Source organism: Xyrauchen texanus, chromosome 34 (assembly GCF_025860055.1).
Source record: "Xyrauchen texanus isolate HMW12.3.18 chromosome 34, RBS_HiC_50CHRs, whole genome shotgun sequence".
Classification (NCBI taxonomy): domain Eukaryota; kingdom Metazoa; phylum Chordata; class Actinopteri; order Cypriniformes; family Catostomidae; genus Xyrauchen; species Xyrauchen texanus.
This window is the reverse complement of record NC_068309.1, coordinates 4,955,492-4,982,457: the sequence shown is the minus strand read 5'-3', so window position 1 is coordinate 4,982,457 and position 26,966 is coordinate 4,955,492. Positions and strand designations below refer to the sequence as shown.

The following is a 26,966-nucleotide window of genomic DNA, read 5'->3' as shown; positions in this document are numbered from 1 at the left end:
AGCTTGACTATATAAATAATAGTTTAATATAAAACTGAAAAAAAAGACAAAAACACAAAGGTGTCAGACAACTGTCTGTAAATCTCTGTCTCTCACACTGCAGCTTCCAGTCGGCCTTTATCCCTCTCTGAGGCTTGATTAGCCTGATTAGGGGCCGGGTATGTGGAATCTAGACCCGTTCCCGCCCTCCCAAAAACAGTATCGTGAATATAGTGATGATTTTAATTAGCCTTTTATTTGGCCATTAAGTATCATAGAGTGCATCAGTAGACTAATTTCACCATCTATATGGCTGTACAATTAATCAAAATAACATCAAAATGTGAAGTACTTCTGGTCCAAGCATTCACAAAATTCCAAAAAGTTATTATACAAATCTACAAACGCTGAAGATAAAAGGAGATTTTGTCAGCAGTTCACATGATGCAAATCTCATAACTGTCAAACAAACATTGCCCTTTCTCTTCCATAATAAAAGCTACTGGTGAAGGTGAAATAAATCCCACTGCATAACAGTGTCAAAATAAAAACACCACTTTAGGGGGAAGTTAATAGGACAGAAACAGTTTTGCACACTTTGTTCATTCGCAAAGACATTTCTTTCAGTAAAAATATATGAAAGTAAATACAATTTTTATTAAGCTTCCATATACACCGATCCGCAACAACATTAAAACCACCTGCCTAATATTGTGGAGGTCCCCCTCGTGCCACCAAAACAGCGCAACCCCATATCTCAGTTTAGCATTCAGAGATGATATTCATCTCAACAAAATTGTACAGAGCGGTTATCTGAGTTACCGTAGACTTTGATAACCAGTTCGAACCAGTCTGGCCATTCTCTGTTGACCTCTCTCATCAACAAGGTGTTTCCATCCATAGAACTGACGCTCACTGTATTTTATTTGTTTTTGGCACCATTTGGAGTAAATTCTAGAGACTGTTGTGTGTGAAAATCCCAGAAATACTCAAACCAGCCCATCTGGCACCAACAATCCCAGAAATACTCAAACCAGCCCATCTGGCACCAACAATCATCCAAGATCAACAATCAACAATCAGCCAATCGTGTGGCAGCAGTGCAGTGCATAAAATCATGCAGCTAGAGGTCAGGCGCTTCAGTTAATGTTCACATCAACCATCAGAATGGGGAAGACATGTGATCTCAGTGATTTGGACCGTGGCATGATTGTTGGTGCCAGATCGGCTAGTTTGAGTATTTCTGTCTGAATGTTTATATTAAATGATGGTTCCTCTGATTAAAACTTTCATGCTATTTCAGAGCAAAAACATAATTATTGAGATATATATCGAATGTCGTCAATATGTTGAACAATATCGAGATATAAATTCTGAAGCCATATCGCCCAGCCCTAGTATCTAATGTTCATTGTGTTTTGTGATGTGTGTGTATGTTTTAGGATTATTATGTGGTGATCTTATGTCCGTGTGAAGTGGACGTCCAGGTGAGGAGGATTTTGCAGATTCCACTCTGGTCCCAAAGAGTCATCTACCTGCAAGGCTCTGCCCTTAAAAACCAGGATCTGCTCAGAGCCAAGTGAGTGACAGCCCCATTGACCAATCACAGCAGCATTTAACATTTACATTTGCTACATGTATTCGTTTAGCAGATGCTTTTATCCAAAACGACTTACAAATGAGAATAGAACAAGCATTTATTCATACAAAAGTCAACAATATCTGCAGCATATTTGGGTATGCATATGTGCTGTATTATTAGGGCATTATCAATGTGTTTGATGTCATTATGATATATTAGCTGGCTCTTTATTATGCACACAGTATGTAGCATATATTTACATACATTGGCTTCTTTATCCGATTAAACGAACAAACCCATTAATCGAATATGAATCAAAATAGTTGTTAGTTGCAGCACTAACTTTGACTCCTTAAAATGTTTCTATGTACTCTCTATTCTGAATGGTCTGCTTTAATTTTTCCTCTCTGATTGGTGGATGTTGTAAATCCCTCTGTCTGATTAATAGTTTTGTTAATTGTGTGATTGGTTGTTTGTGTTCTGATAGGATGGACGATGCAGAAGCATGTTTTATTCTCAGCAGCAGGAATGAAGCTGATCGCATGGCTGCAGTGAGCTTTTAAATCAGCTAACCCCTATAGATAAAAGTTCACACATCAATATTTTCTAGATTAGAACTCCATCTAGTATGTAAAATTACGCTAGTTCTAAGTTCTAACAAACCTATTGTTTCTGTTATTCTGCTTCCACTCTTGAAGTCTATGGCAGCCCATAGAACCAAATGTAGGAAAATGGTGAAATTTGGCACACTGATATGGGTCTCTAACTCAAACCCTCTAGCACCACTAAACTAATTTTGAACTAAATGTAACTTATGTTTCAGCTTATAACTTTTGAACATTAAATCTTGGGGTCATGCCCAGTTCCATTTAAGCTCTGCCCCACTAGATTTTCTGCCATTTTGAATCTTCTCCTAGACCTAATGTCCGATCCACTCGAAATTGTGCATGTATCATCTAGAGATGCTTATGACATAAAGTTATGAGATTCATGATGATAGACCAAACCGTTTACATATATTGTTACATATACCAAAACAATTAATTCAACGGCAAGTGTGCCAAAATGGACGTGATGCTTTAGCAATATAAACACCAACCTTGGTAAATGTCATCACAAGCATGTCAGGGTACCTGCACAGTGTTGCCTAGTGGTTAAGAAATATCATTTAAAAAATGCCTAATTTTGCTGATAACTTATGAATAGTTTGGACTGGTTTCTTTAGATTTCTTAGGCCATACTTCCTGTCTGACATTTTACATTTGAATTGAAAACCTACTTTTTCAATCTCCTCCTATTTGCACGAAATTTGCAGTTTATCATCTAGGGACACATGACAAAAATGTATGAAAAGCTTTTTGATAGATCAAACTGTTCTTGTGTAACATAAACTAATTATATGGCAAGATGCCAGTAAGCATCTGAGGCTGCATCTCATGAACGCTTTGGCGTATTGACATGAAACTTTATATGTGGAATTGTGACTAAGCCCTGACAATAACATATCAATGTGGTGACACCACCACCTATTGGTAAAAAGTTGCACTTGTATTACACAGTAAGTCATCAAACAAATTTCTTTTTCACCACTGATTAAAATCATCATCGGAATTCTATATTCAATCAAATCGTTTGCCATTTGTGTGCTTTGCCCATTAATTGCTGCTTGCAGCTATATTTGTAATACTGTATCTTTCAATAAATGATTATTGATCATTTTTTCTTTATTGGCAGGATCATCAGGCCATTCTGAGGGCTTGGGCCATAAAGGACTTTGCTCCAAACTGCCCTCTCTACGTCCAGATCCTTAAACCTGAAAACAAGTTCCATGTTAAATTTGCAGGTAATCATTTTGGTACCTTTTTCTACCTTTATAATTTATACTCTTTTTCAGAAAATTGCAACTCTTTCTAATCTAAATTAATTCCATTTAAATGTTTTCACTCTTAATTTTTTCCTTTTATCTGCTTCTTTCTCACTTGTTTTCTTTTTATAACTTTATAAATCTATCACAGTTCCTCATTAGTGTATATACACTTTGTTTAAGGACCTTGGACAGCTCATTTCTGTAACCGTCAGCCATCTTGACTCTGAGCAATGCATCTGTTTCCTTTAATAGATCATGTTGTGTGTGAGGAAGAGTTTAAATATGCCATGTTGGCTCTGAACTGTCTGTGTCCGGCCACATCCACACTGATCACTTTATTGGTCCACACATCTCGCGGACAGTGAGTCAGAACTCTCTTTAAATTCACTTTTACATGGTGTTTATGTGAGTCGGCAGTGTGTGTACACAACCACCCTACAATGTTAAAAGTCCACCCACTCCTCTTTCTTATATTTCTATTAATATTAAACAGTGTCTCAACAGCAGCTCATTTGCATTTAAAGAGACAAAATCAGCGTGTTTTTGATTCCACCCAAAAATATGCATTTATAACATGGTGTAATAAATTATCTGTGGGGTATTTTGAGCTGAAACTTCACAGATAGATTCTCGGGACACCTGAGACTTATATTACATCTTGTAAAAAGGGGCATAATAGGTCTCCTTTAAGTTTCTTTAACACTGTTTATACACTAATGTTCAGATTTTGCTCAAATGGAAAGAAATTGGTAATTTTATTCACTTTGATCACAATGTATAGTCAGGACATTAATAACATGAAAAATTACTATTTGAAAACTACTTCAAAGAGTTCTCATCAAAAAATCCTCCAATGACAGCTTTGCAGATCCTTGTTATTCTAGCTGTCAGTTTGTCCAGAAACTCAGGTGACCTTTGACCCCCACACTTCCTGTAGCACTTGCCAGAGATGTGTCTGTCTTGTCGGGCACTTCTCACACACTTTACAGTCTATCTGATCCCCAGAGGTGGGGACAAGTCACACATGGTCAAGTCCAAGCAAGTTTCAAGTCTTAACCATCAAGTCTCGAGTCAAGTCTCAAGTCGCAGTTCAGATAAATCAAGCAAGTCAAGTCAAGTCAAGGGTTCACCCTAAGCAAGTCAAGTCAAGTCCTGATAAGTTTCAAGTAAAGTCAAGTCACACTACTAAAATAAATAGAGGTAAATTTTTTCGATACATATTTATTTTTGCACAGAAAAGATGAACTTGTATACATATATTATGTATCTTATTTATTATACATTTGCTACATATTAATCATATGCATATCTGTGCTACATTAATATCTGAAAATAAAATAAAATTGTGTTGTTTACACAAAACGTTCAGACATTAACATTACCTGTAAACATTAAAACAAATTTATTTTCAGTATGCACAAACATTCTTTACATTTTTAAAAATAATGTAATTTAAGGAAAATCAATTTGCAAAACCACATTTATGTGACCAAGTGTAAATGGAATCGTTTTGATAAATCAGAATCAGCTATCCGATCTGAGAAAACGCATGAAGTGGCCAGGTGTAACGTTAAACATAGGGTTGCCAACCACAACAGTTTTCTGTAGCCTTGTGCGAACTTATTCAATAGAATTAGACTTCTAGAATGTTCTTTCAAGTGCAAAAAAAAATATTTTTTCATTTAGTAGTTTTTCTTATCATAGCCAACAAATGTCTTCGGAAACTCCTTTTCCTCGATTTACTGAAGCCTATATGTAAAACGCATTTGCAGCTGCACAGCCGTATATCTATGCTGCATATATCTATGCCGTCTGGCTCGCTCATAGGCTGTGCTGCGGCAACTGCACATCCAATGGCGCGGCGCGGTCAGAGCCCGCCAAGTAAGTCCCCGAATTTTGCATTAAAGCAGGTCTTCGTTCATTCATAGTCTGTCTGACATATATATTAGAATAGAAGCTATGTGTCTGTCATGGATTTGCACTGAATTGATACTCAAAAATACGGAACAAAGTGCGTTCCGTATCAGTTCAATACTGAACAAGACTTTTATGTGTCAAATACGGAACGATTCCTAGTTAAACAGCCCCTTAGAAATGTTTAGGTGCGTGCTAGTGATCACATCGAGCCTCCATGTTAGCCTGTCATGCAGTAGCGTTATGCGCAATGCTTTATAGTTTCCACACGCAGTCCACAAACTTGAAAATGCGCACATTTAATACATACATTATAACCTACATGTAATATTGTGCTGCCCGCTCATTTTAAGATGCCAATCAACATTAAAAAACTCAGGCTATGCCACTGTTATAGTCAAATTCCCCAATAAGTTACATCTATTTACTGAGGCGTAACAGTATAATGATAATGCCATGGTCACATTTCTAATAAGAAAAAACATAATATGCCATCAAGGCCAAATTATGACAAACAGAAAAGATTAATTCATTACATTAGTAATCGTTATAACGTAGATCTTAGTGAAACTGACTATAAAGAGATTACTTTCTTACCTTTCCTTGTGGTTCTTCTTGATATGTCGAAGCGAAATTTGGCGTTGTGGTTGTCGTGATCGGATATTCGTGCCTTGCATATTTTGCAACTGGCAAATCTTTTTTTGTAGGCACGGTCCAGTTCAAAGTCTGTATAGCCAAACGAGACAATTTGTGGAGCTCGACTACTGTCTGCCATGTTTGCCGCGGTTTGAATTGAGCAGCGTTAAAGGCACAGATGCCGATAGCGAGGCTGACCTCACAATATATATATGTTAATTAATTGTATTGCTGTTTGTTTATTATACGTTCAAGTCATTGTCGAGTCTTCCACTTCAAGTCAAGTCAAGTCTCAAGTAACTTGTTCTCAAGTCAAAGTCAAGTCAAGTCATTTTCGTACTTTAATCAAGCAAGTCACAAGTCCTGAAAATTGTGACTCGAGTCAGACTCGAGTCAAGTCATATGACTCGAGTCCCCCACCTCTGCTGATCCCACAAACGCTCAGTGGGGGTTTAGATCCATAACACTCTTTTCCAATTATCTGTTGTCCAATGTCTCTGTTTCTTTGCCCACTCGAACATTTTCTTTTTGTTTTTCTGTTTCAAAAGTGTCTTTTTCTGTGCAATTCTTCCCATAAGTCCTCCTGAGTCTTCTCTTTACTGTTGTACATGAAACTGGTGTTGAGCGGGTAGAATTCAATGAAGCTGTCAGCGGAGGACATGTGAGGTGTCTATTTCTCAAACTAGAGACTCTGATGTACTTATCCCCTTGTTTAGTTGTACATCTGGTCTTCCACATCTCTTCCTGTCCTTGTTAGAGACAGTTGTTCTTTGTCTTTGAAGACTGTAGTGACACCTTTGTATGAAATCTGCAGTTTTTTTGGCAATTTCAAGCATTGTATATCCTTCATTCCTCAAAACAATGATTGACTGATGAGTTTCTAGAGCTGTTTCTTGTTGACATGTTTGACCTAATATTGACCTAAAGACATGTCAGTCTATTGCATACTGTGGCAACACAAAAACAAACACAAAGACAATGTTAAGCTTCATTTAACAAACCAAATATCTTTCAACTGTGTTTGATATTATGGCAAGTGATTTTCTAGTAGCAAATTTTCAATTTAGCATGATTACTCAAGGATAAGATGTTGGAGTGATGCTGCTGTCTAGATTTGATAAAAAATGACTTTTTTCAAATAGTGATGGTGCTGTTTTTAACATCAGTAATGTCCTGACTATACTTTGTGATCAGTTGAATGCCACTTTGATGAATTAAATGACCAATTTCCTTCCGAAACATCAAAATCTTTATATTATTTGTCCGCCTGTGCAACATCATTGTTTATGGCAGCGTAATGGGTTAAGACCTGAACTGCTAACACAAAGTAAATGAAAAATTGTTTAATAAAATGTTGAAACTCTTTTAGAGAGGGGCAGCAGTCTCCGGAGCAGTGGCAGAGGATGTACGGGCATTGTTCGGGTAACGAGGTGTATCATATCCGCTTGGGTGACAGTATGTTCTTTAGAGAATACAACACCAAAAGCTTTACCTACGCAGCCTTTCATGCCCACAAAAAGTAGGTTTACACACTTATATTTCTTTCAACTTTGGGCACTTTTAGAACTGTGGACTCCTAGAGAGTAAAGTCTTGTTAAAACATTTTTCATGCTCACACTAGTTTATTTTATTTATTATTATTATTATTATTATTTGTCTACTAACAGTATCCACCAGTGTATATAAATGCATCACAGGAGATATTTTTTGTCTGAAAGCCATGGAAATTCCCATCACCGTGTCATTTCCAGCACATCTCAAATTCTGTATTGTGTTTAATTGAATTCTGTCGTGGAAAATTAAATTTTTTAGATAATATGGCTGACAAAAATCAACTTGCCCGAAATTAAATGAAACACCCATACATAAAAACACACACTTAAAATATACAAACTTGTTTTGCACACAATTTATTGTATACGTTTAAGAATTTATCGTCATGCTATTCTGTGTTTGTGTGTTGTGTAGGTACGGTGTGTGTATGATCGGTGTGAAGAGAGAAGTTAACAAGAGCATCTTGTTGAACCCTGGACCATGTCACATCATGGCTGACAGCGACACTTGTTACTACATGAACATTACAAAGGAGGAAAACTCCGCCTTCATCTTCAGACAGGAAGCTGATCGGGGAAAAGGGCGGTGCCACATTGACATTTTAAACAGCCCATCGGGTCTACCTGTTCGTAGCGTTATCGCAAGCATGGGTGAGTAAGAATGCATTGAAGAGAAACATTTGCTTCAAGAGGGTCGGTTTGTCTAACATTGGGAATGTTTTAAGGGACGGTGGCTTTGGATTTTGAGAACACCAGTCCCACTGAAACTGGCATTGAACTGGCTCCTCCAGAGAATGATGTGGGAAGTCGGCACCCAAGTATAGCTCCTGTTCTGGAGAATGCTGACTCAGCCTCCTTACTGCCATGTGATCTCCTTAGTGACCAATCAGAAGATGAGGCCGTCCACTCCGATGAAGATGTAACAGTGAATGAGTAAAATCATTACCCTTACCAATCAACCAATAATTTAAGTTTAACCTGAAGTTAGCTGCCTGTTGGACTTTAGATTGTGCATATAAACTCTTCTCCAGGACCTAGTGAGCTGCCTATCTAGACAGCATTTAAAAGTGTCATAGACACATTCCCAATGCAAACGCTGGTCCAAAAGCTGAATAGAGTCAAGACAAATGTTTAAATTAAATTACTTATATTTCATTAAATATTGAAAAAGTGGGTACACAGATATATAGCGAAGCAGCTCACTAGGTTTCAGAGTTAGATAGAAAACATTTGTCAGGACAATTGATGATGTTGGCTGGTCAAAGCCTTGTCTGGCAGTTTAAACTAGTTTTTAAAAAAAGTTTGATGGTTAAACAGACATTACTGTAGGACAGAATGTCTGTTAGAGAGAGAGAGAGAGCATTGTAGCCTTGTGTTTATTTGTTTACATTTATAAAAAAAATTCCATCAATGTAAGTCTATGGGTTTTTTCAGAGATTTGATCGTCCGCTGTTTAAAAAACGCAAATCCGATCAGTTAGAAAGGTTAGAGAAACCCGAGTCAAAGCAGTCTGAAGGTCTGTGCCAAGTTTGGTAGATATAGCTTGAAAGCTGTAGCAGAAGTTACAATTCATAATTTTGGTCTTTGTTTAGTTATTTTATAGACTAGTAGTATGTTGCCAAGCCAACATAACTACTTCACATAGTTTGCCCTAATAAAGGAGTCTATGTAACCTTTCTCAGATTTGTGAAAGGTTACCCCCCAAACTCTCCTTATATCGGGAGTTCCCCAACCCTCTGCCACCTGCTACCCCAGAAAGCCCCTTTCTGCTGCCTACGGCTTGACCAGGTTAGCACAAAGCAACACATGGTGCGAATGGCATCCTCATGTTTTATTTTAATAATTTGCTAACAGAAATATACCATATCAGTATGTCATATTTGTCTAATTTTTGCTGTTGTAGGGCTGCAAGCATGTTAGCTTTGATGACGCAAAAGCATATGGCTTCAAAAACAAGCTAATCATCGTTTCCGCAGAGACGGCAGGAAACGGCCTTTACAACTTCATAGTGCCTTTAAGAGCATATTACAGACCCTGGAGAGAACTCAACCCTATAGTCCTGCTGTTAGACAACCTGTAAGAGTAAATACACACACACACACACACACACACACACACACACACACACACACAAATACAGGTCAAAAGATTTACACTCACATACATAGAGCATAGAGATAATTCAGGGTTATTACTACTTTAATAATAAATCTGCACACCAGCAAAAGTCTTTCTCTATAAACATGGTCTGCATGGTCTTTCTATAGAAGCACAGGGCTGATATACCTCTTTGTGTTCAATTACACAGTTTTTAAGAGAAAAACATGCTATATAGATAGTGAGCATTAGTTCTTAAAGGAATTGTTCACCCACAAATGAAAATTCTGTCATAATTTACTCACCTGAATTAAGAAATATTGAGCCAGTTGCCTGGAGTCACGAGTTTGAATCCAGGGCATGCTGAGGGACTCCAGCCAGGTCTCCTAAGCAACCAAATTGACCCGGTTACTAGGGAGGCTAGAGTCACATGGTGTAACCTCCTCATGGTCGCTATAATGTGGTTCTCGCTCTCGGTGGGGCGCGTGGTGTGTTGCGCATGGATGCCGTGGAATATAGTATGAAGCCTCCACACGTTCTATGTCTCCGTGGTAAAGCGCTCAACAAGCCACGTGATTAGATGCGCGGATTGATGGTCTCAGATGCAGAGGCAACTGAGATTCATCCTCCGCCACCCGGATTGAGGTGAGTCACCATACCACCACGAGGACTTAGAGCTCATTGGGAATTGGGCATTCCAAATTGGGGGAAAAAAGAAAAAACTATTGAGCCAAATTTGATGTCAATGACACAAAACAGAAAACACCATCTCGTAACAGGTCACGACGTGCCAAGGTTGAATATTAAAAAAATCTTTCTATGCCCTCCAGACCTGATGACCACTTCCTTGAAGCCATATCCTGGTTTCCAGTGGTGTACTACATGGGCGGCACCATTGACAAGTATGTCCAGACACCAAATACCCTCTATCTTTCACAGTCTATATAACCCTTGTTCACTTATCAAGAGAAAACCCTGTTCCATCTCTTTCATCTGACCTGAAACATTAAATATGGAACCCCCAATTTCTTTTTAGCAAAATAGTTTAATAAGACTGTAAAGAGATCAATGGAAAGGAGGAGGCAAGAACCGGCTTGACGATATAAATAATAGTTTTAATGATAAACTTAAAAGACAACATAAACACACACATGACGGACATGTCCGTTAACGATCTGTCTCTCCCGCACGATCCTCTGCAGTCGACCTTTATCCCTCAGAGGCTTGATTAGCCTAATACGGGACCGGGTGTGTAGGATCACGACCCGGCCCCGCCCTCCGCCCTGCCACAAAGACTATCTTCACTAAAGTAAAAACACTAAAGTTATGCATTTTCTATGGGATTTATGGGATTTTTTTTTTACCTTATTTACTACCTAAATTACTCTGTTATTCCATTCAATTTCTTATAAAATAACATCTGTTTTATGTTGTCTTCACTTCAATAAAAACCTTAATTTCAGTCAATTGAAAGATTGTCAAAACATCAAAATGTGTCTTGCATTGGGGGTCTTTAGTGAAAACGGCATGGTTACTGTTGTAACCTCCGTTCCCCGATGGAAGGAACGAGACGTTGTGTCGATTGTAGTGAGTGATAGTCACATGTATTCCGTTACATTTACATTTACATTTATGCATTTGGCAGACGCTTTTATCCAAACTGACTTACAGAGCCCTTATTACAGGGACAATCCCCCCTGGAGCAACCTGGAGTTAAGTGCCTTGCTCAAGGACTCAATGGTGGTGGCTATGGGGATCAAACCAGCATCCTTCTGATTACCAGATTACCAGTTATGTGCTTAGACCACTACACCACCACCACTCCTTACATGTATTCCATTACTCTCCAACCCTGTACATACTTACTAGATATTATCAGAAGTTATGCATTGTATATATATATTTAGACATTATAAAAGTCAGTTATTTATATATACCACTTATGTTGAAGGGTGAGGTTTTGCAATGATGCCACAATATGCTTACAGTCAAACCTGACCATGGTGTGCAACTTCCACACCCAAGTGTATACTTTCTTACTGTGGGGTCAGACTAAGACTTTGATTTCACCCTGAAGTGTGTGTGTGTGCGCGTGCATGTGTGTGTGCGCATTGTAGCTGATTGACTAAAAATCTGTTAAAGTACTACCCATTCATTTATTTGTGTATGTGTGTGTGTTCTGCATTTTGTCTGATTTATTTATAGCGGGTCAAATTTGTCCCAAAATGGGTACTATTTGATAAAACCTCCGAGACTGATCAAATCTAGTCCAAATAGTTTTTGTGTTCAGGTGGGAATTTTATGAAATGTCACCAGCCTTGTACCAGGAATCCATTTATATAAAAAAAAAACTAAAATGATTTGGGTAAAAAATTACCTTAATTGTGTAACGAATGGAGGCTGCGAAGGACAGTGAGGAGAATGGATCTATACGCAGCTTTACTTTATTTACACAAATAAACACAAAGGAAAAACCCACAATGGGGAAAACAGGAAACTTAAACACGATGAAACAAGACTGAGAACTCGGGCAGGGAACACATACCAGGCATGACAATAATCTAAACAGGCTTGACAACATACATCCAAAACAAGGATTCCAAACAACAATTCCAAAACATAACAGAACATACCGATTGACAAAGTTGAGTGAAAACACATGATCATGGAAACACGGGAGCCAATGAACAAACAGAACTTAAACAAGATAACAGGGTGATAAACTAAAACCAATGACAACTAACGAGGGCAGGTGAAAACAATGAACAGAGAACACAAAGGCTAACAAGAAAACTATGGAACTACAAGGGAGACAAAAGTGAAAACTAAGGAACTACAAACGTGACAAAAATGACAAACCAAGGGCGACAGTGAGACAAGACATGGTAATCCTAACAGAACCCCCCCCCTTAAGGAGCGGATTCCAGACGCTCAAAAGTAACATCACATAAAACAAAAGGAACCAATGTCCAATGACTGGGGGGGGAAGCTTGGGGTGGGCAGATAGACCAAGGGGGGCAACGAAGGGCAGGCAGGCAGTCCAGGGGGCAACGAGGGGCAGGCAGGCAGTCCAGGGGGCAACGAGGGGCAGGCAAGGGAAAGGGGCCGGTTCAGGAGGTCTGGGAGAAGGCCACTGGGCGAAGACTGGTTTGGGGGGCCTGGGAGGTAGTCGAAGGCCAGGGGCCGGTCCTGGGGACCATGGGATGTGGGTTGGCTTGGGGGACCTGGGAGGTAGCGCCGAAGGAGGCTCTAGAGGCGGAGGCCTGGGAGGCGGAGCCGTAGGAGGCTCTAGAGGCGGAGGCCTGGGAGGCTCCGGAGGCGGAGCCGTAGGAGGCTCGGGAGACGGAGCCGTAGGAGGCTCGGGAGACGGAGCCGTAGGATGCTCGGGAGGCTTGAGGGGCGGAGCCCTGGGAGGCTCGGGAGGCTTGAGGGGCGGAGCCCTGGGAGGCTTGAGGGGCGGAGCCCTGGGAGGCTCGGGAGGCTTGAGGGGCGGAGCCCTGGGAGGCTCGGGAGGCTTGAGGGGTGGAGACTCTTGGACGGGCACGACCACAGGCGCTGGCTCTTGGACGGTCATGGCTACTGGCACTGGCTCTTGGACGGTCATGGCTACTGGCACTGGGACGGCCGAGGCTACAGGCGCTGGCTTGGGGATGGCCGAGGCTACAGGCGCTGGCTCGGGGACGGCCGAGGCTACAGGCGCTGGCTCACTGACATCGGGGCCTAAGGGCTCTGGCTCGTTGACCGTGGCTGACGAGGGCTCAGGCTCGTTGACCGTGGCTGACGAGGGCTCAGGCTCGTTGACCGTGGCTGACGAGGGCTCAGGCTCGTTGACCGTGGCTGACGAGGGCTCAGGCTCGCTGACCGTGGCTGACGAGGGCTCAGGCTCGCTCACCGTGGCTGACGGGGGCACAGGCTCGCTCACCGTGGCTGACGGGGGCACAGGCTCGCTTACAGTGACAGGCGTGGACCCTGGCTCGCTCACAGGCGTGGGCTCTGGCTCGCTCACCGTGACAGGCGTGGGCCGGGAGGCGGAAGCCCGTCTTTTCTTCCTCCTCCGGGCAGACGAAGTCGAGCACGCCGGCTCGAGGATCGCGGATGCGGGGCACACCGGCTCTGAAGCGGACGAGGTTGGCAGCGTGTAGGTCAGAACGGGCGTGGAGAGGCGAATCGTGGCGGACAGGGGGAGTACCTTCGTGGGAGGAGCGTCATCCTCCAGAACGCCCACAGTGAGCGGCGATCCGCTGACCCGCAGGGTCTCCTCCATGAAACCGAGGAGCGTCCAGCCACGACTCGTCGGCGGCAACCGCTCCCTCAGAGACTCGTTCAAGTTACTCCGGAAGAATGCTACCAGGGCGTGGTCGGGGACGTCAGAGATGTGTGCCAGCTCCAGAAAATCCTGGATGTGGTCCTCCAAAGGGCGGTCCCCCTGCTTGAGGCAAAGGTGCCGGTAATTCACCGGATAGGCTACTAGATCCATGTGTGACGGTCAATCGTTCTGTAACGAGTGGAGGCTGCGAAGGACAGTGAGGAGAATGGATCTATACGCAGCTTTACTTTATTTAAACAAACAAACAAATAAACACAAAGGAAAAACCCACAATGAGGAAAACAGGAAACTTAAACACGATGAAACAAGACTGAGAACTTGGGCAGGGAACACATACCAGGCATGACAATAATCTAAACAGGCTTGACAACATACATCCAAAACAAGGATTCCAAAACATAACAGAACATACAAAGCAGACAGAACATAACAATACATATCGATTGACAAAGTTGAGTGAAAACAACAGGGTTAAAATACATGAACATGGAAACATGGGAGCCAATGAACAAACAGAACTTAAACAAGATAACAGGGTGATAAACTAAAACCAATGACAACTAACGAGGGCAGGTGAAAACAATGAACAGAGAACACGAAGGCTAACAAGAAAACTATGGAACTTCAAGGGAGACAAAAGTGAAAACTAAGGAACTACAAACGTGACAAAAATGACAAACCAAGGGCAACAGTGAGACAAGACATGGTAATCCTAACAAAATGTAAGGGTTTAATACATACCTCTGGATATATGATATCTAATTGGTAGTTTTTGTGATTTACAGTTTGGACAGCCTGTTACAGTGCGGGGTTCTGTATGCTGATAATCTGGTGGTGGTGGATAAAGAGAGCACTATGAGTGCAAAGGAAGACTACATGGCCGATGCTAAAACTATCGTCAACGTGCAAACCATGTTCAGGTAAGTCTTCAGTGGTGCCGCCCCCAAACACATGCCATTTTATGAACAAATTACCTTCACCTTTAAGCTACACCAATCACTGTATACCCATCTCCTTTTCACTATATGTGTCTCTCCAGGTTGTTTCCGAGTCTGTGTATTATAACAGAACTCACTCACCCCTCAAACATGAGATTCATGCAGTTCAGACCGAAGGACTGTTACTCCCTCGCCCTGTCTAAACTAGAGAAGGTGAGCACAGTGTGGTCTTTTATATTCAGTTTATCTATTCAGTTCAAACCACTTCATTTGTACAGGACTTTTCCTTGAGTTCTAAAGACTAGTGCCTTACAAACTCCCTGTGAGCAAGTCAAAGGATGCAATGGCAAGGAAAAACTCCCCAAGATGTTTAAGTAGATGAGGATATACTTGTTTATTTGTTACTTTTGAATATAGAATAACATGTTTCTCATGCCTATTTCATAATTCTGTACCTATGAGGATGTAAAAGTGTAACATGTTTCTTTATGTGTGTTTGACTGGCAGAAAGAGCGTGATAATGGTTCTAATCTCGCCTTCATGTTCCGTCTTCCGTTTGCGGCTGGTCGAGTCTTCAGTATCAGCATGCTGGATACACTTCTCTACCAGGTAAATACTAGTAATGTTTGGATAATCCCCAATATTCCCAATTCACAACACCTTCTGGTGTTGAGGAACTTTTCAGTTACACATGATAAACTCTTGTATGGAGATGACTTGGCAAACTAATGTAGTTGTGACTGATTGTTTCTTTCGTTTTTTGTTTTTGTGAGGTTTGTTTTAATATTATGTTTGGATGTGTTTTTTTAGTGTTTTGTGAAGGACTACATGATCCCAATTGCCAGATTACTGCTCGGGCTGGACACCACACCTGGATCAGGGTTTTTGTGCGCTGTGAGTCCAACACACTCTGTGTGTATGTGTATATTTCAAACAGTATATCTGTTTTTATTAGCGTGATCTGTTTTCCACTTATCTATTTCTGTGTGTGTGAGCGTGTATTTATCACTTTGTGGGGACCAAATGTCCCCATAAGGATAGTAAAACCCGAAATGTTTGACCTTGTGGGGACATTTTGTCGGTCCCCATGAGGAAAACAGCTTATAAATCATACTAAATTATGTTTTTTGAAAATGTAAAAATGCAGAAAGTTTTCTGTGAGGGTTAGGTTTAGGGGTAGGGTTAGGTTTAGGGGATAGAATATAAAGTTTGTACAGTATAAAAACCATTATGTCTATGGAAAGTCCCCATAAAACATGGAAACACAACATGTGTGTGTGTGTGTGTGTGTGTGTGTGTGTTTATGTTTATGAATACGTTCTTGTGTATAGATGCGTGTGTGTGAAGCTGATCTGTGGATCCAAACATACGGGAAATTGTTCCAGAAGTTCTGCTCGTCTAGCTCAGAGATTCCCATCGGGATCTTCCGCACAGAATCACACTCATCTCCTGAGGTTCTCTATCTGTCTGTCTATCTATCTATCTATCTATCTATCTATCTATCTATCTGTCTATCTATCTATCTATCTATCTATCTATCTATCTGTCTGTCTGTCTGTCTGTCTGTCTGTCTGTCTGTCTGTTTATATCTGTCTATCTATCTATCTATCTATCTATCTGTCTGTCTGTCTGTCTGTCTGTCTGTCTGTTTATATCTGTCTATCTATCTATCTATCTATCGTTCCATCCATCCATCCACCTTTCTATCTATAGTTCTATTGTTCTGTACATCGTTCAAACTATCTGTCTATTCTATCTATTGTTCTGTCATTCTATCTATCATCTATCTATCTATCGTTCCATCCATCCATCATTCATCTATCTATCTATCTATCTATCTATCTATCTATCTATCTATCTATCTATCTATCTATCTATTGTTCTATCGTTCTATTGTTCTATCTATCTATCGTTCTATTGTTCTATCTATCTATCTATAGGTCCATCTATCTATCGTTTTATCAGTCCATCGTTATATTGCTTCACCTATTGCTCCGTCTATCTATTGTTCTATCGTTCCATCCATCCGTCCATCTATCTGTCTCCTGGTACTTCTATGTTTAGCCTCTGCTAGCATAATATTAATTTTGTTCTGGTGTCACCTTTCCTTTAAATTATGTATCCATGTTTACTGTCACCTCCAGTTTTATGGTTCTGTCAGCACTGAGCGCTTAAACGACACCAGGGAGAAGGGGGAGGAGTCAAAGATCCTCACCCAGAGCTCCTCCAGCAGTGACCAATCAGAGCACCCTTTCCTGAGAAGGAAGAGCATGCACTGGACAAGGCGTCATAGTAGGCGGAGCGTAAAGAGGAGTGACTCCTCCCTCAGCTCTGTGCAGCAGCGCCTAGGTGTGTATCGACGGTCTGAGAGGAAGGAGCTTACGGAACTGGACAGGAACCGGATGCACACAGCTGGATACGGTAAACCACGCCCATTACCTCATTACTAATATGAATATTAATTATATATAATGGCTGATTCGCTGTCATTTCAGCAGAAGTAAAGAACTGAATTCAGTTTATTAAACTTGTGGAATTGAGTTGGAAGATCTATTCAAATCATGTTCATGTTTATTTTGATTTGGTTAGAAACAGGGATGTACCACTAAACATGGGTGCATGCCAATACCAATATGGATTTTTTTAAAGGTCAATTCTTATTAAACCCAACATGAAATCAAAATTGGCCATATTGATTTTCTCAATACATATTTCTGGTCTTTTTATGCAGTTTTTTAACAGCATTTCTTTCACAACAAAATCTCACCTATAAAATCGAATACCTTCCAATTTGTTTTCCTTTGAATATTCAGTTTCACTTCAGATTTTAAAGTTATGAATATTTGGTTACATTCTTGATAGGCAGAAATTACACAGATAATAATTTAGATTTTGTGTATCCCTGCTATTTCTCTTTTTCTCACTCTTTTTTTCATTCAATCTACTTAATCTCATGTAGAGGATTTTATGAACCTAACAGCCAGTGACGTGATGAACAGAGTTAATTTAGGATATTTGCAAGGTAAACGCAATACAATTGTTTTTTCTTGTATATTACATTTTAATGATCCGTTTCAATAGTTTTCAAAAATAAATTCCAGTCAGTAATAATGAGACCTGGTGTTTCAGTAGAATTTCTGTGTAATAGAATATTGCATCACAGTACAGTATATTGTTGCATAACCCATTTTTCATCTGCATAAAAAAGGTTCCAATACCTGAAACTTTGTTTAATCTGGTCCATATTATTTGAGTGACAGCTGTATCCACCAATCTCTGTTGCAGATGAGTTGAATGACCAGCAGAATTCAATTTCATATGTGCTCATAAACCCCGCCCCCGATACGCTGCTGCAGCTCAACGATGTTGTGTATGTAACGCATACTGACAACACACAAACACACTTTACTTTTGAATAGTGGGGACTTCATATTGATTTTTATTGTTTATATATAAAGCTACTTTTATTTACTATACACTTATCCTACACAGACTCCTTACATACATCTATTGGCATTTTTTTATTTTAACTAAGACATTATTGAGGTCCTTTTGAAGCTGTTTTTCTCAAAAGGACCGTCAAACTCCCATAAATCCCCACAAAATGGGTAATTTTCAGGTTTTACTACTTTTGCCGGGACATTTGGTCATATTTATCATGTGTCTGTTTGTGGGTCACTTTCTCTCATACATTCACATGCACTGTCCAGAAGCACCCTTAAAAATGTGTTTGAGTCCATCAAAACTTAGTAAACAAAATTCATAATTTTTAAACAATAGAGTTAGTAAATGCCAAAGCAACCAAATTTGCTTTGGCATTTATTGAACTAATTGTATTCTTGGCTAAGTTAATTATATTCAGATACATCTCATTTAATCCATTTCCTAAAAGTCTTTCTTTATCCTGGGATAATTTGTTTACACACCAATATCTGATTCAAATTAGTAGAGAAACACTTCAAATGTCAGCATGGAAGCTTTCTACATGAGAACTTTACTCAAAAAGTGTCTAATCTGTTCTGTAGATTCCTGATCCGTCCAGATCCTCTGCCTCATGTGCCTGATGCTCCACCTGTACAGAACCGTCACTGCAGCCGGTCCACAACAGACACACCAGAACTGTACACAGTTTAACCGGTCAGAATTCCATTAGATCAAATACAGCTGCCCTTCATCTTAAAGGGATAGTGCACCCAAAAATGTAAATCCGCTCATCATTTACTCACCCTCATGCCATCCCAGATGTGTATGACATTCTTTCTTCTGCAGAACACAAGCAAAGATTTTTTAGAAGAATATTTCAGCTCTGGATGTCTAAATAATGAGTCAATAGGGTCTTGAGTCAAAAAGCACATAAAAGTAGCATAAAAGTAACCCTTACAACAACAGTGGTTAAATCTATGTCTTCAGAAGCGATATGATAGATGTGGGTGAGATCACTATTTAAGTCCTTTTTTACAATACATTTTTCTCCCTGCCCAGTCGGTGGCGATACGCACAAGGAATGCGAATTGGCAACAACACAAGTGGAAGAATGTGAAAGTGAAAGTGTATTTTTATTGTAAAAAGGACTTAAATACTGATCTGATTCTTCACCCACACCTATCATATTATACGCTTCTGAAGACATGGATTTAACCACTGGAGTCATATTAATTAATTTCATGCTGCCTTTATGTGCTTTTTGGACCTTCAAATTTCTGGTCACCATTCACTTCCATTGTATGGCCCTACAGAGCTGAGATATTCTTCTAAATATCTTTGTTTCTGTTCTGCAGAAGAAAGAAAGTCATGCACATCTGGTATGGGATGAGGGTGAGTAAACGATGAGAGGATTTACATTTTTGTGCAAACAGTCCCTTTAAAACCCACAGTACAACACCTCAATAATGTTCTAAATTGCTGTTGATGCTTTAAAGCATTACTCCTTACCAACTTCTAAACCTTTCCATTTGCTCATATAAGCTCCTGGTTATTCATCAAGGGCTGTTGTCCTAACCTGTGTAGGATTGTTTTGTGACATGTAGGGGAACACCATGTAACATTTTATGGGTAGATAAACGAAATATGCAATGTTGTAGATTAGACAGTAGGGGGCGATTGACGTCACAGCAAAACTAAATGTGCACTTGCCTTGGCAACAGGCTATTTTTGTATTCATGTGTGGATGATCTTTTAAATCATCGGTGAAGTCCACTTACAGTCATGTTTACAACTTAAACATGCCCCAGAAAGTATTTGGGCAAGTCTGAATGTCATTCATTGCATTAGGTAACAAAGTATCAAAGCAAGTGGCATCAGTGCTGAAATGCTGCTAGAACTTTTCTAAGAACTATCTACACTTTTATGTCATTTTTGCTGGTGATATTTAGTTAACTATGGACATCTTCCACTAGTTTGTGACAACCAAATATATTCTTTACTTGTTTTTATTTTGTACAGTATCTTTGTTTTAGCATATATATATATATATAGTGTGTGCTTGTGCTACTTTGTGTGATTTGTTTTTTTTTTTTTTTTTATCTAATGCAACGGCATTCATACATTTTAAAAAGTAATTTTGTTTTTAACACATTTTAGGGCCAGTGTCTGATTTTCAGCATCGTTATTTAGAAAAATAAATGCTTGAAATTTAAATGCAGGGATGCATTTCCATTTTATCCATTAATTTGTTTCATTTCTTAGATTACTGGCTTAAATATTTCTGTGTAATTGATCCCAAACATCAAACATTTTGAAATCTGTATTTTTGAATACTGATTTATATTGCTTTAGCAAGTGTTATTGCTTAAAGGAATAGTTCACCCAAAAATGAAAGTTCAGTCATTGTTTACTCACCTCTGTGTTGTTATAACCCTATATGAATTTATTTATTTTTCTCAACACAAAGGGAGAAATTGTGAAAAACTGTTGTGCTCAGTGATGTCATACAATGGCAGTTTATGGTGACCACCTCTTCAAACTTCAAAAGGACACAAAAGTATCATTCAGAAGTCTAATAAGTGATTCCATGAGACTCGTGATTGTCATGAAAGCATACGATGAGATTTGGTGAGAAACAAACAGAAATCGAATGTATTGTTTAGTAAAAATATTCACTGACTGTTATTCTCCTGTCTTATTTTTTAAATGAAGTACTCAGAAATCAAACAGAAATATCGAGGAGGCTACAGGCCGCCAAAGTCACACCGCGTCCAAACCTGACGGCAAACAACACAAGATAAAAGGAATATTCTCTACGTTAATCAGAGTGACGAGTGACGGTACATTCTATCGATCACTTGTATTCTATTTTCAACCATTGTGCGGGTAACTCCATCCACGGTCCAAAAAAAAGGCTGGGCATAGAAATGCATCAATTCTTGGACTACAAACTCTTCAGACATGTTTAGTAAGTTCTGTTCTCTGTTTTGTGTGCAGGTGTGTTGTGTTCTGTTGTCACTATCACTGTTTTTAGATAAACAAAACGAGTTTTCGCTTGAATGCCCCAATGTCGTGAGGGGGTTGTGTGAACTGTTGCTCTTGTGTCCTATCATGAACAGGCACAGGAGATCAATGCTCAGTGACATTTTCAATAAATAATACATTCGATTTCAGTATCGTATACTTTCATAACAATCATGAGTCTCATGGAATCATTTATTAGACTTCTGAATGATACTTTTGTGTTCTTTTGAAGCTTGAAGAGGGGGTCACCATGAACTGCCATTGTATGACATCACTGAGCACAACAGTTTTTCACAATTTCTCCCTTTGTGTTGAGAAAAAGAAAGTCAGTCATATAGAGTGATGACAACACAGGGGTGAGTAAACAACGACTGAACTTTCAATTTTGGGTGAACTAATCCTTTAAGGTCAGTTTTAAATTTAACCAAATTCATCTTTGATCACATTTCTGTCTGCATGTAGTAATTATAAAATATGGAACATGTTTAAATTGTAATTACAGTGTAATTACACATAGAATGTAATTTGTACAGCAGATATTTTTGTGATATTGTGTCTTTTGATATTAAATTGTTTAAAGCATATACTATTTAAGGTTTCACATAAGTGTGTGTGTGGATCAGTGTCAGGTAAGCATGCTTTTAAGGCTAATAAAGGTACAAGGTGTGTTTGTTTGGAAATAAAAGACAAGATAGAGTGAGAGTGGGAAATTAGCATGAGTGCCAGTAGCGTTGTATTCAAACACACACACACACACACACACACACACACTGCTGAGTGAGGCAGTTTCGGTCGACAGGTCTGAGCAGGAGAGAGAGACAGGGAGGCGTGTGAACGGTAAGGTGTGTGTGAGGACAAAAGAGTGTTTGGTTAATTAGAGTTGTGATGAATTATTGGGAATAAGATGGAACCTTTTAGAATAAAACAAACTCTCTCTCTCAAAAACACCTCCAGTCAAGCAGAATTATCCATTATTTTAGTGAATTACCTTTATTAAAGGAGCTTCAGGTGTTCGTACTTGTCATCTGTTTTCATATCAGACACACTAAAAAAGATTTGTGAAGCTCTCATGGTTGTATGTGTATCTGCTTTTTCAAAGTTTCATAGTTTACGATTCAAATTCGAACGGCAAACTTTAAACCCTTGTTTTAGCGCAGCTGTTGATGCATACAGGACGGATTAGCATTTACACCTCAAATGCGATCTGGTCACATGCGTTTTTGACCACACTCATATGTGGTTTTTGTGATCCGATCACAAAACGTTTTAGACCCCGTTTAGACCTGTACCTAGGGCTGACCACATGTGACATGTGATGGGATCACCTGAAACACACCTTCATACCAGGTGGAAACGGGGTCTTCAATTATTTGGAATATGTTTTGGACAGTTCATGTACTAGTTCACATAAAGGCTTCACTGGAGCAGCCAGAAAAATTAAACGCACTCAGTTTCCCATCCTGCAATGTAGCGCTGCGAAATTCAAATCATTTAAGTGAATCGGTTCCTTCAGAGAGTTCATGTCAAAATGAGCCGATTCACTTATATATTGCGTTGGGAACTCCAATTAATTTAAGTGAATCGCTTCCTTCAGAGAGTTCATATCAAAATGAGCCGATTCACTTATATATTGCGTTGGGAACTCCGATTCATTTGAGTGAATCGGTTCCTTCAGAGAGTTCATATCAAAATGAGCCGATTCACTTATATATTGCGTTGGGAACTCCGATTCATTTGAGTGAATCGGTTCCTTCAGAGAGTTCATATCAAAATGAGCCGATTCACTTATATATTGCGTTGGGAACTCCGATTCATTTAAGTGAATCGGTTCCTTCAGAGAGTTCATAATACTGAAGAATTAAATGCAGAATTGCATTTCTGCACTTTGAGAGTGCAGAATTAAATCATATCATTTGTTTAAAAATAGTGTTTGTTTTTTCTTTAAATAGCTTCAATGTAGTTTTGTTAGTAACTATAGTATTTTATTTAAAGTATCCTGACTGTATTTTAATTAGGCTACATTAAGTGATGAGTACTTCTTGTATCTTCACCAACACTTCATCATGCATGTGAACTCTGTTTAATACTGAATACTGTTTAAAAAGTATCTCAGGATGCACCTAGTGTACAGAAATGGAGGTGAATCTCTATTTTGAGTGATTCTTTTCTCAAAGCCTGTGACTGGTACATCCTGCCTTCAAACATATAAAGAAAGAGATCCCCTAAAACTACATATAATTCAATACACCCTTAATTCCTTAATGACAAAATAAACAGTGATGCCTAATAAACAAACACAAAAATATCATCAGTCAACACACTGACTCAAGAGGATCAGTAATGACCCATCAGTGGCACGTAATGGTCATGTTTTGGACATGTTTTTATTGTTCCTTTTCCAATTCCACTGTGAGAACCTTCTCGGATTCTAATCTCCTCACCCTGCGGAAGGGTTGTCTGATTGGACAATATTAGACATAGCGTGTCATTACCTGAAGTGTGACTGCCTCAGGCCCAAACCTGTATGCATCATCAGAGTGCCCCTGAGGCTACGCTCTTTACCATCATCATTCACGCCCACACCAGTTATCTGCGCAGTTTCACACAGCCTGAGATGCTGGCTACGTGAAATGCAGACGTGTGTACACATGCATGCAGGTGCATGCAAATGCATGAAAAAACACACATATACATTGATTTATAGGCAGACGGAAAGATATACAGATTGACAGTACTAACAAAACTGTCATGGTGTTAGCTTACTTTTATGGAGATGGTACTATGAATGACTAGTCTTTATTATGGATTGTAACAAAATAAAAAAAGTCTCTTTAAACTATTTGTACTACATTAACAAAATGCCACTGTACTACTACAACTGTAATTTAGCAGCATATAGTTGTCAGATTACATACTATCTAGAGTTGTTGAAAGTAACAGCTATGTTCTGTGATCCTTTCTGCATAACGCGGCGGCTAATTTTTGCTTAGCGCGGCCCATTCGGCACGTTTCGTGGCCGACCCACCGGCCCGCTCAGTTCTCCCAATGAGCAGCCCGCCCCTGATTGGCCCCAAAGTACGTCGGCCCACCGGGAAAATGCCCCGTATGCCAGATTACCAGTCTTTACATAAAAGTATGTTTGTTTATCGTCAACACTGTTGTGTTTTGTACGCAGAGAGTTGATTTCTGTGTCTTGTTAACAAGTTGAGTTATGCTGTAAGTTCATCAAAGACATCAAACACTCAATTTGATGATATTATTTTGCTGAAATAACCTTTACTGTTTTTGCTTTTATTTTTTATGTGTAATGCATCACTATTGCCACATATAGTGCCATTTGCAAGGTAGAATCAGACATTCCTTCAAACAAAACATTCACAGTTCAATCCTGGCAAAATTGTAATTTTTTGTTTGACTTCTCAGGCAGACGAGTGAAGGCTGATGTGAGATGAGAAAGAACAGAGGTGTTGGTCAGAAACACTAACCATGTGCCACAAACAAAAATTTTAACCAAACTTTCATGGGGTTAAAATATACATTTCAAAATGTCACTATAGCTTTCACCAAGATGATATATGATTTTAAATTAATTTTTCCCTAATGCATTGCATAGAGCAGCTATTTACTGTAAAAGTAGTCACTTCACAGTGAGCCTGCTCTTGATCTCCCGAGAATGCAACATTTTTAAGAGCAAACTTCTGTATTTAAGCTGTAGGAATTTGGTCGTAAATTTACAGCTATTTTTTTTTACAGTGCAGTCAGATAGATAGATACATAGACTAACAGACAGACAGATAGATAGATAGATAGACAGAGAGACAGACAGATAGATAGATAGACAGACAGACAGATAGATAGACAGACAGACTGATAGATAGACAGACAGACAGATAGATAGATAGATAGATAGATAGATAGATAGACACAGACAGATAGATAGACAGACAGATAGATAGACAGACAGACAGATAGATATATAGATAGACACAGACAGACAGATAGATAGACAGACAGATAGACATAGATAGATAGACAGACAGATAGATAGATTGATTGATTGATTGATTGATTGATTGATTGATTGATTGATTGTGGTCACATGGGTTTTTCCTGTTTTCATCCCAGGATTCCAGTGAGGGTCTAACAGTGTGTGTGTGTGTGTGTGTGTGTGTGTGTGTGTGTGTCAGGGGGTTGTAGTGTCATGTTCAGGAGACTATCAGTTGGCTGTGTATCCGGACGCCCTTAAATACATTAGCATTTAGCATGGTTAGCGTTTCACTGCAACAGCTGTCTGTTCCAAGTGGCCCTAATGCATGCATGCTGTCACAAAACCACACACACATAAACATACACACATTCACACAGATAAACTACAGCACAACAACACACAAACTCACACATGCGAGACTAAATTTAACCAGGCAGACGGCAACATACATTTATTAACATAATGCCGATGGGGAAGCAAAATTGCAAATGAAATCTCAAACAGTCAATAGTCATGTCAAATAGTGTATGACCATGCAGTGTTTTCTGAAAATCCTGAAAATTCCCACAACAGTCTTCAGCGCATCTCAGTGAAATTGGACGGTAGCTCTTACACATGCTTGGATCTTTGTCCCTGTGGAGAGAGACAACCCACTCATATTAACATTTTGACATTTTAGAAAAAATGTATTGTGTGTCAAAAATAAAATGATAAAGATCACATTCCAACAATAGTGCAACAATCAAACCCAGAATTACACAACAGAAGATAATATATCAAACAAACTCCAGCCACTAGGCTGGATAAACACACAGAATGTGTAAATTATACACATAACTGTCCCGAAGGTGTGTTCCACCACAAAACAATCTCCAGCCGCTAGCAGAACCAGCACAATAATACAACAACAACATAACTTAAAACGAATGTCTAGTGAGCCGGCCCATTCAACTGCTACATGAGTGCAACAAATGACCCAATCACTCCAATATTCTGCAAGAAATACTCCACAAAACAATCTCCAACCAATAGGAGGCATAAGTACAAAGAACGTGCAGATTCATCCACATAACTGTCCCGAAGGAGTGCCAGTCCACAAAACAAACTCCAGCCGCTAGGCGGAACCAGCACAATAAGAAACAAAAAAGGCACCTAGTTTCCTCGGATGGTCAAGTGGATGTACAGTGAGTCAGGCCCACTTGGCTGCAACGTGAGTACCAGAAAATAACTTACTCAGTCTATTGACTTCATGAAGGACATTGCTTGATGGGGACATGTAAATATTCCACGGCCATCCTTAGCATCAATTCTTAATTTGGATGGGAACATCGGTGCAAAAGCGACCTACCGTTGATGTAAGAGTTTCTTGCATTCTTTGAATCGATCACGTTTCCCTCTTGTCGAATTCGCAAAGTCAGGGATCCTGTGGTTCTTCCAAGAAAGCCTTCCTTTACTCCTCGCCTCGCATAACACGAGATCTTTATCGGATGATCTCAGAAATTTGGCCAGAATTGATCGGGTCCTGTCTCCCTCTGCGGATCGCCGAGCCGGAACCCTGTGAGCTCACTCGATTTCCAGCTTATGGCCTGTTTTGTCGAGCAGACTCAGGAAGAGGCAGCCATATCCTGACCTTCTTCG

General features: G+C 39.6%; 1 pseudogene; it reads left to right on the top strand.

Annotated features, from left to right (window-relative positions):
* The window catches only part of LOC127627810 (potassium channel subfamily T member 1-like), a 31,506-nt pseudogene extending 12,408 nt beyond the window's left edge, over positions 1–19,098 (top strand).
* Positions 19,099–26,966: the final 7,868 nt, after the last annotated feature.